The sequence below is a fragment of the Balaenoptera acutorostrata genome, chromosome 14 (assembly GCF_949987535.1).
Source record: "Balaenoptera acutorostrata chromosome 14, mBalAcu1.1, whole genome shotgun sequence".
NCBI classification, from domain to species: Eukaryota; Metazoa; Chordata; class Mammalia; order Artiodactyla; family Balaenopteridae; genus Balaenoptera; species Balaenoptera acutorostrata.
The window spans coordinates 57,658,907-57,679,301 of NC_080077.1; the positions used below are offsets into that span (position 1 = coordinate 57,658,907).

General features: G+C 36.1%; 1 pseudogene; it reads left to right on the forward strand.

Annotated features, from left to right (window-relative positions):
• The first annotated feature begins 7,571 nt into the window (after positions 1–7,571).
• On the forward strand, positions 7,572–16,731 carry LOC102997461 (60S ribosomal protein L36-like; annotated as a pseudogene).
• The last annotated feature ends 3,664 nt before the right edge of the window (positions 16,732–20,395 follow it).

A 20,395-nucleotide genomic window follows, 5' to 3' on the forward strand; every position in this document is an offset into this window, starting at 1 on the left:
TTCCAAAGTTTAATATATATTATTTGTGACATATCTCTGCATAGGGAAACAATAAAAGAAGAGATAACTGATGATTCAAACATAGTTGTTATGATATTATATATTGTATTCTCTAGATTTAGTAACTGTTGCCTAAGAAAATTATTTTTATATAGGAGATATAACTTTGTTTTCTTCCCTAGAGTAATAAAGTATGTAATCTTAGCAAAGCAAAGCATGGAGAGTAGAGGTAGAGATAGTCATGGTTGAAGCTGTGATCTAGGGAAACAGGAGATAATCTAAATAGGTATAAAGGAGGAGAGAGTCTTAACACACACTTTCAAGACAAGGAGACTACAGGCTAGGTGTATGATCTGATAACATAATATACATAATATATAATTTATATTATTTGATTGGTGTATTAAGAATAAAGAAGTTGGATATCTGAAGAGAAAGTGAAAAGTGGCATACTTGCATAAATCTATGACTCCAAAAATTATTTTTTCTAGTCCCTTGGTAATTCAATGCACCATGAAATTTGAGGTGAAATTCAGCAATGATAAGGAAAAACAAGAAAAAATAGGAAGATTTTATATGCTTTAGTTATAGTTATATTTTATAGGTATCTTGGAAACAGTATAAAGCATGTTTTAATATGAGAAATCAAATTGCAAACTGTTAAATTTACTTAATGGCAATTAAGTGGCAAAAGTAGTCCAATAACAAAATATAAGTTCTATATAACACTAAGTTCTCAATTAACAGAGATGTAGAATGGTCTGTATGTGCGATATCCAGCTATTGTTGCATACTTGTTGAACCCCATATTAAACTAGTTAAAAAATGAAAACATTATATTTAATAATTTTACAGAAAGAGAACCAGCTGCAGTTCTTTCATAAAAGGTATCTAATGGGTTTGTACCTCAGTACAGTTGGAAGACTTGATCATCATTTACTGATGATTACTATGGCCCTGAAGCAGTGCTTTATCAAAGATGGTTAATAGAGAGGATAACATTCCTCGCTGCTGGCAAGCGTTCTCGAAGAAGCTTCATTGGTAGAGATGAGTAACATAGTGAATATTAGTCTATTGTTTTTATCCGAGAGGGCAGCAGAGACGAATGGCTTTGCCTCTAACCCTTTATTCAGGCATAACACAGAATCACTCCCTGAAGACTGTAGGCTTAAGTAGTCATCATCATCGAAATTTTCTTATCTTGGTTCAATGAACATTGGGCACAAGAGATTTTTGCAAAAGTGATAACCTTTTGGGTAACAGCACTACTAACATATTTGTATTATTTTTTTCATAGTTTGTATCTGAGACTTTGCAAAATATGCACAACACACATGGATACACCCATATACACAAACACATGTTAAAAGTAGATGACATTATTCTCAGTGCAAAATTTTCATACTATTATACTTAATTTCTAAAAAGTAAAAGAGAAAAGGCCTTCCCAGAAGGAAGATGTCTTAGCTGTCTCAAAGTCAATACCTATACCTACTCTTCTTTTCGCCCCCTGGGCACAAAGAAACAACTTTACCTGTTTTTATCAAAAATAAACATGTTTATCTAGTCTTGACTCCATATCCATCCAACTTCAAAGAACTTTACATTTACTATCTCTCTCTTTATAAGAAGGGTATCTTTATAGATGTAGGATTTCTGGAGAAAGGAATATACATTTACAAACACTTTGAGTGTAATTATCAACTGCCTTCTAAAAGGTTGCCTCATTTTATGATCCCAAAAATAACCATGACAGTTTCCTTTTAGGCCGTATCTTTAATGTTAAAATAAATATTATTGACTTTTTAAAAATGTGTGATTATGTGGAAAATGTCAACTACTTGCCATTCTGTTACATTTATCTTACTACAATGGTTCAAACAATTGTTCATACTTTTCCGTGAATTGCTTTTATATATATATATATTTTAACTTATTTCAAAGAGTGCTTCAGGTAAGAGTCTTCACAATCAAATATATATATATACACACATATATGCATATATGTATATATATATGTATACACACACACACACACGTGCACGCACACACACACACACACACACACACAATATTCTTTAAATTTACCAAAGAAGAATCCAATCTTGAATTTATTTCTATTAACCTCCAAACAATACTTTAAGATCTTGGAAATAAGAATTAACCCTTTGTACCTTACTTTTCTCCTCTATAAAAGATTAAATGAATTAACATATTCAACCCACTTAGAATAAAGATTGGCAGAAAAGAAGCACTTAATAAATGTTAATAATAAAATACTAAATATTTTATCATTACCTAAAAAGCAGTTAAATAATTTTTTTCTTCTTTGGCTCAGTTCTTTGAAAATATTTCTTTTTTTTTTATTTTAAGTTGGCACTGACTCTTTTTCCCTAAAACAATATTTATTTTTAAAAATATGGACCAATTTGTTAATATTTAATTTAATGGTATCTAGAATTTGAGCCTTCAAAGACTTTATCATCACAACTATGTAAGTGTTCCCTCTTATTTTTCTATTATATTAAAAGTTGATTTATTTTCTAGTGAATATTTACACTTCTTTTTGTCTAGACTACGTATTTATGAAAAAAGTATGAAATATGAGTCTACTTGCTTCTTTATATTGTTATCCAGGTGTCCCAAGACCTTTTAGACCTTAAGACAAAGATTTTGATAGCATACTAATTGATAGAATTTTCTTTATTTTTTATAAAAATGACATAATTGTAAAATGACTTTGTAGCAGATGCTTGAAATCCCAGTTGAATTTAATGCCAAATTAGAGCATTACAACTTGGATTTTGCTGTAACCAGTAAAATAGGCAATATCTGAAACATTAAACCAATTTTTTCTGTTTTCTAACTTAAAGTCCTCCCCTTAAAGTGTGTGTAAGGAATTCCAAACTGCATGCCACAAGAAAAGATGTCACTACACAGAATAGATGACAAATTATTTGAATATGATCTTTTTACTTTGAAGATAAGCTTCTGAAAACTCATGGCAGAGACAACAGTTTGAGACCAAATGATTTTCTCAAAACCATAGTCATGGGAAACTTACCAAATCTACAGAACATAAAAGTGATGGGAGAAGGCTTCCCCCGTGGCACAGTGGTTGGGAATCCGTCTGCCAATTCAGGGGACACAAGTTCGAGCCCTGGTCTGGGAAGATCCCACATGCCGTGGAGCAACTGGGCCCATGCACCACAACTACTGAGCCTGCGCTCTGGAACCCATGAGCCACAACTACTGAGCCCGCGTGCCACAACTACTGAAGCCCATGCGCCTAAAGCCTGTGCTCTGCAACAAGAGAGGCCACCACAATGAGAAGCCCACGCACTGCAACGAAGAGTGGCCCCCACTCGCTGCAACTAGAGAGGGCCTGCATGCAGCAACAAAGACCCAACGCAGCCAAAAGTAAAATAAAAATAAAATAAATATATTAAAAAAAAAGTAATTGGAGATGGAAAGTGTCAAAAAAGCAAAGGAAAAGATAAAACATGAAAAAAGGGAAGGTAATTAATTTTAATAATTTTGATTTTTGATAATATTGTAGTTTTATTTTCGGCAATAAACATATAATTATTTATTTACAGTTAAATGGTTATGCACATAAGTATTATACATCTTAATATATAGGAGATATTTTGAAATTTTACACACCTATAAGTAAATCTCTGTCCATGTCAATTATGTCTCAATGTGTAATGTAAGGAAAAGAAATGTTGTATAGTTCTATATTCTTAATATATATTTATTAATCTTCCACCCTTGACAAACATGTAACTATGTTTAAATTTTTAAAAATTAAGTTAAAACATTTTACCAGTTTTATGTCATTTTGTATTTCTTTGACTATTTGTGTTACTTAAATATTTTTCTTTTCTTTTTTACCTTCTGTGAAAGTATTTTTAATAAAGTATAGTTGATCTACAATATTATATCATTTTCAGGTGTACAATATTCAATATTTTTATCGATTGTAATCCATTTAAAGTTATTACAAAATAATGGCTATATTTCTCTCTGCTGTACGATATATGCTTGTTGCTTATTTATTTTATACATAGTAGTTCGTGTCTATTAGTTTAGTACCTCACTCTCGCCTCACTCCCTTCCCTCTTACCACTGTTAAACACTAGTTTGATCTCTGTATCTGTGAGTCTGTTTCTGTTTTGTTACATATATTTGTTTGTTTTATTTTTAAGTTTCCACATATAAGTGATAACAGAGTATATATCTTTCTCTGTCTGAATTATTTCACTAAGAAAAATACTCTTTAGGTCTGTCCATGTTGTTGCAAATGGCAGAATTTCACTCTTTTCTATGGCTGAGTAATATTCCATTATATATCCAGGAATTAGGAGATTTTTTTTAGATGCAAAAATGGACACACGTATTAAAATATTTTTTCATGTAATGAGAAGTTTGCATATAGCACTTCTGCTGCATGCCAAAATGCCACGGTGTCTGCAGGAAAAGTACTACTGTGATTGCTTTAGTTGGGAAAAGAACCAGCTGCCTTTCTCATGAAATATTATTTTTAATTTAAAGAATTACTGACAGAAGAAAACACTTATTATTCAGAATTGGGTATTATACAATAATTTTCTTCCAAATAAATGGTTACTTTAAGGAAAACAAATGATGATGGTAGGTTTTTGCCAAGGTAAAACTTGAGTTGAAAAATTTTGAAAAACTGCTGCAATGAACTTAAGAGCTCTGGATACTTAAGGACTATACTGACAAAACTGATGGTAATGTTAATTAATGGGTTTTTTTGATTATTGACCATAAAATATATCAACTTTGGCAGATCTACATAACTGCAAGAACTAATATTTTCCAACTGACAAAAATACAATGTTACAAAATCACACATGAGTAAAAGACCGATTCAAAGTGCAAAACAGACCAATAGATTATAATATAACAGATTATAAAATTGTCATTGATATGGCTTCTGATTTCATTTTGCAACTAACTTTTAAGGAAATACCACTTATCAAATTATGGTATAGTATACAAGAAGAATGTCACAAGCATCTGAAAACTAATAAATGTGCCTCCCTTTTCTAAGTGCATTTTTGAGTGAGGCCAGGTTTTCTTCATACACAAAACAACATATTCCAACAGACTGAATACAGAAGCAGATTTGAGAATCCTGCTGTGTTCTAATAAACTAGGTATTAAAGAGATTTGAAGCATTATAAAAGATTGCCACCTTAATCATTAATTTTTGTTTTGGAAAATATAGGATTTTTATAAAAAATAAGATATTTCCATTTCCATTAATAATTTCTTTTGCTATTTTAAATGAATTATGAAACATCTGTTTTTTAAGTGTTATCTTCTAATATGATACATCTTGATAGATATGAGCCAAATAAACAAAAGCTATTTGGGGTCCACACCAATTATTGTGTAAAAGTGTCCTGAGATCCAAAAGTATGACAAAAACCACCCAAATAAATAACTAAATTATGGTGAAGATGAACCACATTATTCTAAATGGCCAGTTCACTGCAAAGTTGAAAAGATCTAGTACAAAACTACCTCAGTACAAAACTTTGCTCTGCAGCTTACCCTGGACAGTTAGTTTAGTGACAGTAATAATGCCTAATCTCAAGTTGCTATACGGAGTATGCCAGGCATATATATATGAGTGCTTTTTAAAAAGAAAACTAATTAGCTGTTATTGTTATGCATATTGTTTGCAACTGTTTTTCTGTTATTGGGTATGGTCTCTACTCATCCTGAATCACATGACTCGAGTTTGGTATGGGGGTTACATAAAAACTTTGAGAAAAGAGGAAGGAAATAACAGATTTGCCTATTAAAAGTGAGAACTACATATTTAAGTTAGTATATAAGAGTTCTGAAACTCTAAATGAGACTAAACACATTTCTTCCACTGACCCATTTTTAATCATTTAAAATTCTATAACTTTTTCCTCCAAATGTTATCTAAACTTTATCCCTGAGCTTGGGTATGAAATAACACCTTCTTGTCTTAATAGACAAAAACAATGGCATGTTAAAACTTGTCTCTAAAGTCACAGCATAACAGAACACTTTACAGGAAATAATAACTCTTCTGTGGTTGTAGACTAAAAAAGAAAATTCTGAAGGTAATTCAAATAAAAGACTCTACTGGTTATCTAACTGCCAGCTTCAGATACTGCTTTTAATTTGTAATTGCATGTCAGTTAGTAAGGAATAAAACCAAAGAACAGAATTCTATCATGTGGATTTGTATGCTTTCCAATTCAATGATGGTTTAGTTCAAGCTGGCAACTGTAACAAACAAGCCTCAAAACGTATAATCAATCAGAAATGATAAAAGTTTATCACTCACTCAAATGAAGTCCAAAATTGGTGTTCTGTATCCGTGACTGTCCCTCCTGCAAGCAATCATTTGAGCACCCAGCTCCCTTGATTTTGTAGTTCTGCCATTTCAAGAAGTGCCGTCTAAGTTTCCCATGCTGCTCTGCATGAAGATAGTGAAAAAAAAAAAAAAAAAAGTATAAAGATCACACATAGAAGAATCTTATGAAGTGGCATACATAATTTCTGTTTATACTCACTGGATCATCTAGAATTCCAACTTGTTCCTGCATTTTACTAAAATGAGGCTGGAAATCAGTATAGTTGTGGGTCAATGATAAAGGGAAACAGGTTTGCTAGCACAATGATTATACTTGTTCATTAACTAGATGAAAGAAGGAAGACACCCCATAATCACGGGCCTGATAAGATTTTTCAACATTTTTATTTAGGTTGAAAAATTTGGTATCTACATGGGGATGAGGTCATATCCCTAGCATAAAAAATATTAGTAGTAGCATAAAATTCTAATGTCTGTGTAGCAGTATTTCTATTTTGGATTATTTAATAGCTGTCTCAGGCTAAAAGCTTACTCTTCTAAACCCATGAGAGTAATAGGCTGTGGGGGAATAAAAAGATGAGATTTAGTCACATTGGCCTCGTTCAAATACTAAAAATGAATTGTTAACTCAACTTTGATTTATCTAGAACTCTTTTGGGTTTAAATCACTGTTTTTGTAGATGAAAAGTTTATATAATATACTACAGGCTCACAGTTTAATGATATATGTATATAGATCAAAAAGAATGAAGTGAAATGGATTTCAAAAGTAAGAAATGTACTAATGCAATTTTTGAATGTGCTATAGTACATTATTATTTACTCATTAATCATGGGTTACAGGCTCATGTTATTTGAAAATTTGCTATGCAACATATTTTCAGGAGCAGGTTACAGAAGAAAGCAAGGAATTACATTTAGCACACAAATATGGCATCTTGATTTCTTATTGAAAATTTTATTTTGGTAAATTTGTATGTCCTTTCTTATAGAGATGTCTCATTTTTTCAGCCACTCCTAACATTCAATATTGAACCATACCCCATATTTTATTTAACCAGTTTGTTTCCAATATTTTCATATTACAAAAATTCTACAATAAATATTTATCTATCTATGTACCTACTTACCTATCATCTATTATTGGAGGCTGGGGATTAGGCCATTCCTGAAGGACAGCATGTCTCCTGCTCGAGTAGAGTAAGAGACCCTTATTTTATTTCTTGTACAATTAAAGCATTTTCAGTCTGGTGAGTATTGGCAACGCTATTTTCTCAAAAAGTTCATAGATTCTGGTCTAGTTGTTGCATTTTGTTATGTTCAACAGCACCCTAGTCAGAACTTTGCCCTAGGGGGAGACCTTCAAGATGGCGGAGGAGTAAGATGTGGAGATCACCTTCCTCCCCACAAATACATCAGAAATACATCTCCACGTGGAACAACTCCTACAGAACACCTACTGAATGCTGGCAGAAGACCTCAGACCTCCCAAAAGGCAAGAAACTCCCCACGTACCTGGCTGGGTAGGGCAAAAGAAAGAAGAAAAAACAGAGACAAAGAATAGGGACGGGACCTGCACCAATGGGAAGGAGTTGTGAAGGAGAAAAAGTTTCCACACACTAGGAAAGCCCTTCACTGGTGGAGAAGGAGGGTGGCGGGGGGAAGCTTCGGAGCCATGGAGGAGAGCGCAGCAAAAGAGTTGCAGAGGGCAAAGCGGAGAGATTCCAGCACGGAGGGGCGGTGCCGACCAGCACTCACCAGCCCGAGAGGCTTGTCTGCTCACCCGCCGGGGCGGGCGGGGCTGGGAGCTGAGGCTTGGGCTTCGGAGGGCGGATCCCAGGGAGAGGACTGGGGCTGGCGGAGTGAACACAGCCTGAAGGGGTTAGTGCACCGCAGCTAGCCGGGAGGGAGTCCGGGAAAAAGTCTGGAGCTGCCGAAGAGGCAAGAGACTTTTTCTTCCCTCTTTGTTTCCTGGTGCGCGAGGAGAGGGGATTAAGAGCGCCACTTAAAGGAGCTCCAGAGACGGGCATGAGACACTAAGGCTGCTGCTGCTGCCACCAAGAAGCCGGTGTGCAAGCACAGGTCACTCTCCACACCGCCCCTCCCAGGAACCGGTGCAGCCTGCCACTGCCAGGCTCCCGTGATCCAGCGACAACTTCCCTGGGAGAACGCAAGGCGTGCCTCACGCTGGGGCAACGTCAAGCCGGCGCAACGTCACGCTGGCCTCTGCCGCCGCAGGCTCACCCCGCCTCCTCTGTACCCCTCCCTCCCCCCAGCCTGAGTGAGCCAGAGCCCCCGAAGCTGCTGCTCCTTTAACCCTCTCCTGTCTGACCAAAGAACAGACGCCCTCAGGCGACCTACACGCAGAGGCGGGGCCAAATCCAAAGCTGAAACCCAGGAGCTGTGTGAACAAAGAAGAAAAGAGGAACTTTCTCCCAGCAGCCTCAGGAGCAGCAGATTAAATCTCCACAATCAACTTGATATACCTGCATCTGTGGAATATCTGAATAGGCAACAAATCATCCCAAATTGAGGAGGTGGACTTGGGAGCAACTGTAGACTTGGGGTTTGCTTTCTGCATCTAATTTGTTTCTGATCTTATGTTTATCTTAGTTTAGTATTTAGAGTTTATTATCATTGGTAGATTTGTTTAATGATTTTGTTGCTCTCTTCCTTTAAAAAAAAAAAAATATATATATATTTCCTTTTTCTCTTTTTGTGAGTGTGTATGTGTATACTTCTTTGTGTGATTTTGTCTGTATAGCTTTGCTTTTACCATTTGTCCTAGGGTTCTGTCTGACAGTTTTTTTGTGTTGTTTTTTTTTCTTTTTACGTTTTTTTAATTTTTAATAATTTTTTAAATTTTAATAACTTTATATTTTTTTCTTTCTTTCTTTCATTTTTTTCTCCCTTTTCTTCTGAACTGTGTGGCTGACAGGGTGTTGGTGCTCTGGCCGGGTGTCAGGCCTGAGCCTTTGAGGTGGGAAGGCCGAGTTCAGGACATTGGTCCACCAGAGACCTCCCAGCTCCACATAATATCAAATGGTGAAAGCTCTCCCAGAGATCTCCATCTCAATGCTAAGACCCAACTCCACTCAACGACCAGCAAGCTACAGCGCTGGACACCCTATGCCAAACAACTAGCAAGACAGGAACACAACCCCACCCATTAGCAGAGAGGCTGCCTAAAATCATAATAAGGCCACAGACGCCCCAAAACACACCACCAGATGCGGTCCTGCCCACCAGAAAGACAAGATCCAGCCTCATCCACCAGAACACAGGCACCAGTCCCTTCCACCAGGAAGCCTACACAACCCACCGAACCAACCTTAGCCACTGGGGACAGACATCAAAAACAATGGGAACTATGAAGCTGCAGCCTGCGAAAAGGAGACCCCAAACACAGTAAGATAAGCAAAATGAGAAGACAGAAAAACACACAGCAGATGAAGGAGCAAGGTAAAAACCCATCAGACCAAACAAATGAAGAGGAAATAGGCAGTCTACCTGAAAAAGAATTCAGAGTAATAATACTAAAGATGATCCAAAATCTTAGAAATAGAATGGAGCAAATATAAGAAACGTTTAACAAGGACCTAGAAGAATTAAGAGCAAACAAACAATGATGAACAACACAATAAATGAAATTAAAAATTCTCTAGAAGGAATCAATAGCAAAATAACTGAGGCAGAAGAACAGATAAGTGACCTGTATGGTAAAATAGTGGAAATAACTACCACAGAGCAGAATAAAGAAAAAAGAATGAAAAGAATTGAGGACAGTCTCAGAGACATTTGGGAGAACATTAAGCACACCAACATTCGAATTATAGGGGTCCAAGAAGAAGAAGAGAAAAAGAAAGGGACTGAGAAAATATTTGAAGAGATTATAGTTGAAGACTTCCCTAATGTGGGAAAGGAAATAGTCAATCAAGTCCAGGAAGCACAGAGAGTCCCATACAGGATAAATCCAAGGAGAAACACGCTAACACACAGATTAATCAAACTATCAAAAATTAAATACAAATAAAAAGTATTAAAATCAGCAAAGGAAGAACAGCAAATAACATACAAGGGAATCCCCATAAGGTTAACAGCTGATCTTTCAGCAGAAACTCTGCAGGCCAGAAGAGAGTGGCAGGACATATTTAAAGTGATGAAAGGGAAAAACCTACCACCATGATTACTCTACCCAGCAAGGATCTCATTCAGATTCGACGGAGAAATTAAAACCTTTACAGACAAGCAAAAACTAAGAGAATTCAGCACCACCAAACCACCTTTACAACAAATGCTAAAGGAACTTCTCTAGGCAGGAAACACAAGAGAAGGAAAAGACCTACAATAACAAACCCAAAACAATTAAGAAAATGGTAATAGGAACATACATATTGATAACTACCTTAAATGTAAATGGATTAAATGCTCCAAACAAAAGACAGACATATTCTGGCTGAATGGATACAAAACAAGACCCGTATATATGCTGTCTACAGAGACCCACTTCAGACCTAGGGACACTTACAGACTGAAAGTGAGGGCATGGAAAAAGATATTCCATGCAAATGGAAATCAAAAGAAAGCTGGAGTAGCAATTCTCATATCAGACAAAATAGGTTTTAAAATAAAGACTATTACAAGAGACAAGGTCACTACATAATGATCAAGGGATCAATCTAAGAAGAAGATATAACAATTGTAAATGTTTATGCACCCAACATAGGAGCACCTCAATACATAAGGCAAATGCTAACAGCCATAAAAGGGGAAATGGACAGTAACACAATAATAATAGGGGACTTTAACACCCCACATTCACCAATGGACAGATCATCCAAAGTGAAAATAAATAAGGAAACTCAAGCTTTAAATGATACATTTAAAGGTTCTGGTTACATTTTTTTCCTTTCTTTTTCTTTTCCATATATATTCTGCTATTTGAGATTTAAGTTTATCTTGAAACTTAGAATGTATTTTTTTGTGTGTGTTAATTAACATATTTAATTTCTAGGTGTTAGGTTTTTCAACTTCCAGCATTTTTTCCACCTAGATTTTTTTTAAAGTCTTTATTGAATTTCTTGCAATATTGTTTCTGTTTTATGTTTTGGTGTTTTGGCCACAAGGCATGTGGGATCTTAGCTCCCCGACCAGCCAAACCCCACCCCCTGCATTGGAAGGTGAAGTCTTAACCACTGGACCGCCAGGGAAGTCCCCTTTTTCACCTAAATTAATTTCATATCTGATATCATTATGACATGAGTATTATCTGTAATTTTAAAACATTTTTTGTAATTTATGAAGATTTTCCTTGTAGTCTAAATAATGATCAATGTTATATGCACATTTCATGGGTGCATGAAAACATTTCTCTTCCATTGTGAAATACCAGGGAGTTTAATATTTAAATTGGCTCTAACTAATGTTCATCACACTTTATTTCCTTGAAAAATATACATATTAGTATGGAGAATTTATATACCTGATGCGGGCTTCTCGTTGTGGTGGCTACTCTTTGTTGTGGAGCATGGGCTCTAGGCGTGCAGGCTTCAGTAGTTGTGGCACATGGGCTCAGTAGTTGTGGCTCATGGGCTCTAGAGCGCAGGCTCAGTAGTTGTGGTGCACAGGATTAGTTGCTCCATGGCATGTGGGGTTTTCCTGGACCAGAGTTCGAACCCGTGTCCCCTGCATTGGCAGGGGGATTCTTAACCACTGTGCCACCAGGAAGTCCCTGTGCAGCTTTTAACTTTGCTTTCATTCTTTGTAGGCATCTTTTTTTTGCAACTCTGCCATCTCACAGTCCTCTCTATCTCACACACACACACACACACACACAACACACAGAACACACACACACACACACACACTTTTCAGAATATTCTGCTATTTCATCTTTACAACCTTATTTTATAAAGGAGATTGTTTCAATACTTTTTTAATTGATGGCAATATATTAAGTCACAATTTTCATTTCCCCTATGCCACATTTACTTATATTCTTCCACTGCCATGATTTTTCCTCTTCTTTTATCTTGTAATACACATATTATTATAACTAATTCCTATTTTATTGCAAGGATATTAATGATTTCTGAACAAATTATTTTCTGGATATTCATATCTGAATAGGAATAAAGATAACTTTCAGAATGAAAGAATTTCTTCTTCTGACCTACTCTTTAGTGTGGGCTCTTTTAAGTTTTATGTCTTCATGGTCAGCATATATTACTCACAAAGACAAGTCACAATGGAGAATGTCTCTTCATCTTCACTCCTCTCCAGTCAGAAGCTTCTTGAAAATACATATATTTTTTGTTTATAAGATTCCCTGTATAACCCTGCCTTTCCTCCTTCTCAAGAATTGATACCAAAATCTGATTCAGGAAATATAGCCATCTAGCCTGCATATATGTTTTCATGTTTCCAAAGAGGTAGTATTAGATTTTAATTTCGGATTCTGCTATTAATTTAAAGAATAATGTTTTTGTTTGACTTAATTTATGTATTTAGCGATGAATATTCCCTCTGTCTTCCCACAGTCTTGAACTACACGCATACTTGCAAAGATACATAAATGTACACATAAATACACACATGCATTTGAAATACAGATATCTCCTAGTCTCACAGATGATGGCTCTTTTTTTTTTTTTTTTGTATTTATCTTGTTGCTTTTGGCTTTTGGATAGTTTTTAGAGAAGAAGGAAACTATCATCTTTATTAATCAGTTGATTAAAACTAGAATAAAAGTTATACTTATAATCTTTAATTTTAGTTTTTCAAAAAGGAAGGTTATATTATTATAATCTATAAGTCTGTCAAAAATGGTTTTACCAAAGATCTATAAAGCACCAGAAAAAGTTATATAGGTAGTTTGAAAGAAAGCCTGCAGATTGATGCTGATGGTAATTAGGTTTTGTTGTCTGGACCACATTTTTATTTGACTTCACACATTTTCGTTTGAACACCAACTGTTACAAAGCATATGGACTTCCATAGCAATCCCATATGCTACATAATGGCTGGCTGCTATCTACTTAAGATTTAGACAATGATGAGATTTCATAACGATTGTGAAGTAGGAGAACTTTAAACTTTTTAACTAGTTTAATGTATATTTTAGAGACTCTAAAGTACAGAATTATGCTGTTTTATTATGTTAGATTGTGTTCCTCCTTGTGTGCTTTTGTAGTTTGAGTAGGAATGTTTATAAAATATTATAAAATGTAGTACTCTAAATGAGAACTATTTTGTATTAAATGCAAATAATTGGAATGCCCAGCCGTATTTTCATTTATGAATAAGAAGATCATTTTTTGAGAATATCACCAAAGATAGAAGACCCCAGCCTCCATCCCTGCACAAAGATCAACAATTAGACAGCTATATATGAACAGAAATGGCTCCAGGAGTGCTCAGGAGTCCAATTAAGAAACTTCAGCAACACAGTGGAACAAAAAAAACTGAGAATAATTGCACTAAAAGGAAAAGAAGAACAGCTTCATTTTGCCTGCATCATTTCTTTACCCAGGCCAGTACTGCTCAATGCCAAGAGGGAACTCCATGGCTCAAAAGAGTTCCCCAAGCCAGGAAAGCAAGAGTGGGGTGAGCAACAAACATCTGTAGCTTTTGGGGGCACTGTACAAAGAACTTGCTTCAACTTTTACTTCACCCAGAAACTGCAAAGCTGAGATATAATAAAGATGACTTGGAATAAGGAAGAAAAGAAGGGCAGGGTCAAATAGTATCAGCCACCAGCAGGAGTAACTGCAGTTCCCAATGGCCTCCTCTCACTGCCTAAGAAACCAAGGGCCAGTATAGCCATCGTGGAAACTCTTGGAGATTTTAACACTGAGATTTTCCCCAGTGAGATTTTGTGTTTGCAGACACTAGCCACCTCAGTTCCTCCTCACTCTCCCCCCTCACCTCATGCTGGAGCCCAGGATCCATACTGGCAGCCAGCCCCAGCCTCTGTGGCTGCACAAGTGAAAGATGCCATTCTAGACCCCTGTGGCTGACCTACACTGCTGTGCTTGCATTGGGGAATAGCCTCTACAGCTGTGCACTTCCTGTCATTTGCCTGGCTCCTGTCACTGACCTTCACTGCTGTGTGCATACCAGTGGCAAGACCCTGGAGCCAGTATAGATCAATGGAACAGGAGAGAAAGCACAGAGATAAACCCATGAACATATGGTCACCTTATCTTTGATAAAGTAGGAAGGAATATACAATGGAGAAAAGACAGCCTCTTCAATAAGTGGTGCTGGAACAGGGAGATCAGCTCAGTGCTTTGTGACCACCTAGAGGGGTGGGATAGGGAGGGTGGGAAGGAGGGAGATGCAAGAGGGAAGAGATATGGGGATATATGTATATGTATAGCTGATTCACTTTGTTATAAAGCAGAAACTAACACACCATTGTAAAGCAATTATACTCCAATAAAGATGTTAAAAAAAAAAAAAGTGGTGCTTGGAAAACTGAACAGCTACATGTAAAAGAATGAAATTAGAACACTCCCTAACACCATGCACAAAAATAAACTCAAAATGGATTAAAGACCTAAATGTAAGGCAAGACACTATAAAACTCTTAGAGGAAAACATAGGCAGAACACTCTATGACATAAATCACAGCAATATCCTTTTTGACCCACCTCCTAGAGAAATGGAAATAAAAACAAAAATAAACAAATGGGACCTAGGAAACTTAAAAGCTTTTGCACAGCAAAGGAAACCATAAACAAGACAAAAAGACAACCCTCACAATGGGAGAAAATATTTGCAAATGAAGCAACTGACAAAGGATTAATCTCCAAAATTTACAAGCAGCTCATGCAGCTCAATAACAAAAAAACAAACAACCCAATCCAAAAATGGGCAAAAGACCTAAATAGACAGTTCTCCAAAGAAGATATACAGATTGCCAAGAAACACATGAAAGAATGCTCAACATCACTAATCATTAGAGAAATGCAAATCAAAACTACAATGAGGTATCACCTCACACCAGTCAGAATGGCCATCATCCAAAACTATACAAACAATAAATGCTGGAGAGGGTGTGGAGGAAAGGGAACCCTCTTGCACTGTTGGTGGGAATGTAAATTGATACAGCCACTATGGAGAACAGTATGGAGGTTCCTTAAAAAACTAAAAATAGAACTACCATACAACCTAGCAATCCCATTACTGGGCATATACCCTGAGAAAACCAAAATTCAAAATCATGTAACACAATGTTCATTGCAGCTCTATTTACAATAGCCAGGACATGGAAGCAACCTAAGTGTCCATCGACAGATGAATAGATAAAGAAGATGTGGCACATATATACAATGGAATATTGCTCAGCCATAAAAAGAAACGAAATTGAGTTATCTGTATTGAGGTGGATGGACCTAGAGTCTGTCATACAGACTGAAGTAAGTCAGAAAGAGAAAAACAAATAACGTATGCTAACACATATATAGCGAATCTAAAAAGAAAAAAAAAAATGGCTATGAAGAACCTAGGGGCAGGATGGGAATAAAGATGCAGACCTATTAGAGAATGGACTTGAGGACACGGGGAGGGGGAAGGGTAAGCTGGGACAAAGTGAGAGAGAAGCATGGACATATATACACTACCAAATGCAAAATTGATAGCTAGTGGGAAGCAGCCACATAGCACAGGGAGATCAGCTCAGCTCAGTGCTTTGTGACCACCTAGAGGGGTAGGATAAGGAGGGTGGGATGGAGATGCAAGAGAGAGGAGATATGGGGTTATATGTATACTTATAGCTGATTCACTTTGTTATAAAGCAGAAACTAACACACCATTGTAAAGCAATTATACTCCAATAAAGATGTTAAAATAAGTAAATTAATTAATTAAAAAAAAAAAGATGTCCTAAGATTCTCTTGCTTTTCACCCACCGGTATCTGTTTGTCAACTGTGGAATATCTATATAATGGAATGCTACTCAGCAATAAAAAGGAACAGACTACTGGCTTTTCCGCCCTGGCAGCCATTGAAGAGCAGCAGCCATAGCTCTGTGCTACCCCATGGCTGTGGGCCTCAACAAGGGCCACAAGGTGACCAAGAAGTGAGCAAGCCAAGGCACAGCATCCGCCGCGGGTGCCTCACCAAGCACACCAAGTTCGTGCGGGACATGATCCGGGAGGTGTGCTGCTTCACCCCTTATGAGCGGCGGGCCATGGCTGCTCAAGGTCTCCAAGGACAAGCGGGCCCTCAAGTTCATCAAGAAAAGGGTGGGGACACACATCCGTGCCAAGAGGAAGAGAGAGAAGCTGAGCAATGTCCCGGCTGCCATGAGGAAGGCAGCAGCCAAGAAGGAGTGAGCCTTCCCCCGCTGTGCACAATAAAACTTTTTCAGAAAAAAAAAAAGGAACAGACTACTGATAACAGTCTAAACAAATCTAAAAATCATTATGCTGAGTAAAATAAGCCAAGCAAAGAATAGGACCCACGTATAATTCTATTTCTATCAAATTCTAGAAAATGCAAGCTAAAATGTAGTAATAAGTAATTCAGAGATTATCAGGGAGCTGTGCAGGAATTGAAAAAAGCACAAGGAAACTTTGGGGGGATGATAGAAATGTTTACTGTATTGATTGTGGTGATGGTTTCACGTCTCTCTATGAATGTCAAAATTGGTCAAATCATACAATTTTAACATGTGCAGTTTATTATACATCAATTAAAATTTAATAAAGTTATAATAAAATGAAGCCCAAAATAAACATTTTTCGAGAAAAAGTGTTGAAAAAAGGATTGTCAGTAAACGTGCACTGAAAGAAATGTGACTGAAAGTTATTCAATAAAATGAAAAGGACACACCAGATAGAAATTTGGATATACTAAAAGAAATGAACAGTAGCAGAAATGGTAAATACATGAGTAAATTTTTAAAAATTAAAAATAAAACAAATTTGGCTGTTTAAAGTCAAAACTATATCAATATATTGTCAGGTGTGTAACCAGTGTAGAAATTAGATGTATGTATGTATGTATCAAATAATCAGTTCCATTGGTTACATTCAGAGTTGCCCTAAAATGTGGAAGGGGGACTGTCCTCTGTACCTCAAATGAACTAGGCATTTCCCCGGGGAATTGCTGGGGAGGGACCAATTTGTGAGCAGTCAGCTGAGGGAGTAAGTGCCTGTGTCCTGAAGGGGAATCCCATCAATGCACCACAGCACCCACTATAATAATACTGTTCTTCTTATTTTTTGGATTGTCCATTCAGGGTTATTTTAAAATAAATTTGTTTCATTGTTTTTACATACATTATCTATATCATATGGATCAGAGAAAATCAGTGTTCACAAAAAGAAATGTATACCATCCCTTATAACACTCACAGTGTACAAACTATGACTTGAAATATAACCAGTTAGGAGACACTATATGCTATATAATTTCTCACTATAAATATGTATTCTGAAAATTAGGTACATGAAATATGAAACAATATGAGGATTTACACATTGATATAGTAGAAAGTATGCGACGCTACAGTATAGCCTACAAACAATAATAAATCAGAACTTTTACTTATTGCTGAATATCATTTTGTACGTCACGTATAATTTCATAGGTAATTTTATAAAAATCCTCACCTCCCTAGCTCACAGCAACTTTTGAAACTCCTTTGTTTTGCAAACCTCCTCAAAGACTTAGAGGCAAGTGTAAGTATGTTTTACTGATTGATGTTTAGAAATCCTATGAAGTTTAGAATAAGATTTGCTAAGAAAGATACCTGGTTTAATTATGGAATAGGTACCACATATGAAAGCACTGGGAATGAAACATTGAATGTCTGTGTACTCTTGATAAGCACTTTCTTCATCTGTCAAATGAGGAAGGGAGGATCATGCTTTATGTTTTGCTAATGGATTTTCTGTCTGTTAACAAACCCAAAGCTTGAAGTAGAGAAAAACTGCCTCATATCCCCATTTCTCTGATATCCATATCCATTTCCCTGTTACTTTATTCTTAAATTGTAGATTTGAAATGTAACCACACTAATTTATGCTTTATGATTGAGGTTATGTTGTGTGAATAAAGAACAAACTAGACGGGAAAACCAAGTATTCGTCCTTTCCCTTTATAAAGCTACTATCAAGTTTCAGGAAAACGGCTGAGTTTAAAATTGGCAGTTTTAATATTTACATGGTAGTTTTTTGAAGATCATATAACAAATCAAAAGCTAGTAAATAATATTAGAGGAATTCAGTATCACATCTCTAGATAAGGTTACATTTTATGTATTCTTTTAATTATTTTAAACAGGTATATTTAAAAGGCATAAAGACATTTTTAAAATAATTTTTTAAATAAAATGTCATTATATTCTGTCTTTCAACAGACAACCAATGTTTCTTTTTCATTTTTTTTCTAGAAATATGATCTTTATATACACCCATATTATCTATGTATCTATCTCTCTGTCTGGACATATTCTTTTCTCCCATTTGGCATTGACGAAGGCAAGCAAATGATTCCAAGACAATGAGACTCTGTTAGATATGGAAGTACATACCTACAGAAGAGGAAGTATCTAAACCTTAGAAAGAAAGGACTAATTGCAGGCTTAGTGGTATGAGACAACTGCTTTATTTTTATTAAAAATAATGTCAGGGCTTCCCTGGTGGAGCAGTGGTTGAGAATCCGCCTGCCAATGCAGGGGACACGGGTTCGAGCCCTGGTCTGGGAGGATCCCACATGCCATGGAGCAACTAGGCCCGTGAGCCACAATTACTGAGCCTGCGCATCTGGAGCCTGTGCTCCGCAACAAGAGAGGACGCGATGGTGAGAGGCCCGCGCACCGCGATGAAGAGTGGCCCCCACTTGCCACAACTGGAGAGAGCCCTCGCACAGAAACGAAGACCCAACACAGCCATAAATAAATAAATAAACAAATAAATAAATATAAAAAAAAAATAATGTCAAAGTAATATATACCCAAGAGCTCGTGATCCATATAAACAGACTCTCAATACACATTCCTCAACTCCAAGGCAATTCCTCTAAGGCAATTACCTTCAAATATTTCTAGTTTTATTCTTTTGATGTTTAAACTCTTAAGCTCTATGTAATGTCTATGGACAATATCTATTGACTCCATTAAAAAAAAATTACTGCATTTAAATTATCACGACCTTCTGGTTGTCTTATTCCTAAGCTTGATAGCTGTATTATTATTCTATTTCTTCTCTTATAGGGAAAATCTTGAATTCTTTTTCCTTTTTTATTTCTGTATGACTTTCAGCCATTTATCTCTTTTTAAGGTTTTTACCTTACTTTTTATAAACTGTGTGTATACATATATATAAATTTATTGAAAATATGGGACATATTATTATTATTATTATTTTGGCCATGCCACACGGCATGCGGGATCCTAGCTCCCTGACCAGGGATTGAACCCACGCCCCCTGCAGTGGAAGCGTGGCATCTTAACCACTGGACCGCCGGGGAAGGCCCATTATTTTTCATTGTAATTTTATAATAAATTATTCTTTAAAAAAAAGCAAGTATCTCCAGAATTACATAAAAAGCCTTTTCCTCCAAAGTCAGTTTTCAGAAATAACCATAAAATGCTTGTGTAACACTTCTAAATGTTTGATATGTGTACAAACACATGAATGTATGCATTATGATATGACTAATCAATGTTGTAGGGTTAGACTTTTAGTTTGTTTCTGCTGTTTTCCTGTTAAATTAACAAGAAATATCTTTTGAAACTACTTATACTTTGCAAATATATTTTCAGGATAAAATTTTAGGAGCAGATATGATTAATTGAGTCATATATGTAATTTTAATTTTTACAGATATTTTCAAATTGCCCACTAAAATGGGTGCTTCTCTTTATAACGTCACATCTTACTCTCTCACATCTTATAATCAATTATTTTTCTCTTCATCTATATGATAATCATGTTTCCTTATAATTTTCTGTCTGGATGATCTATCCATTGGTGCAAGTTCCCTGCTATT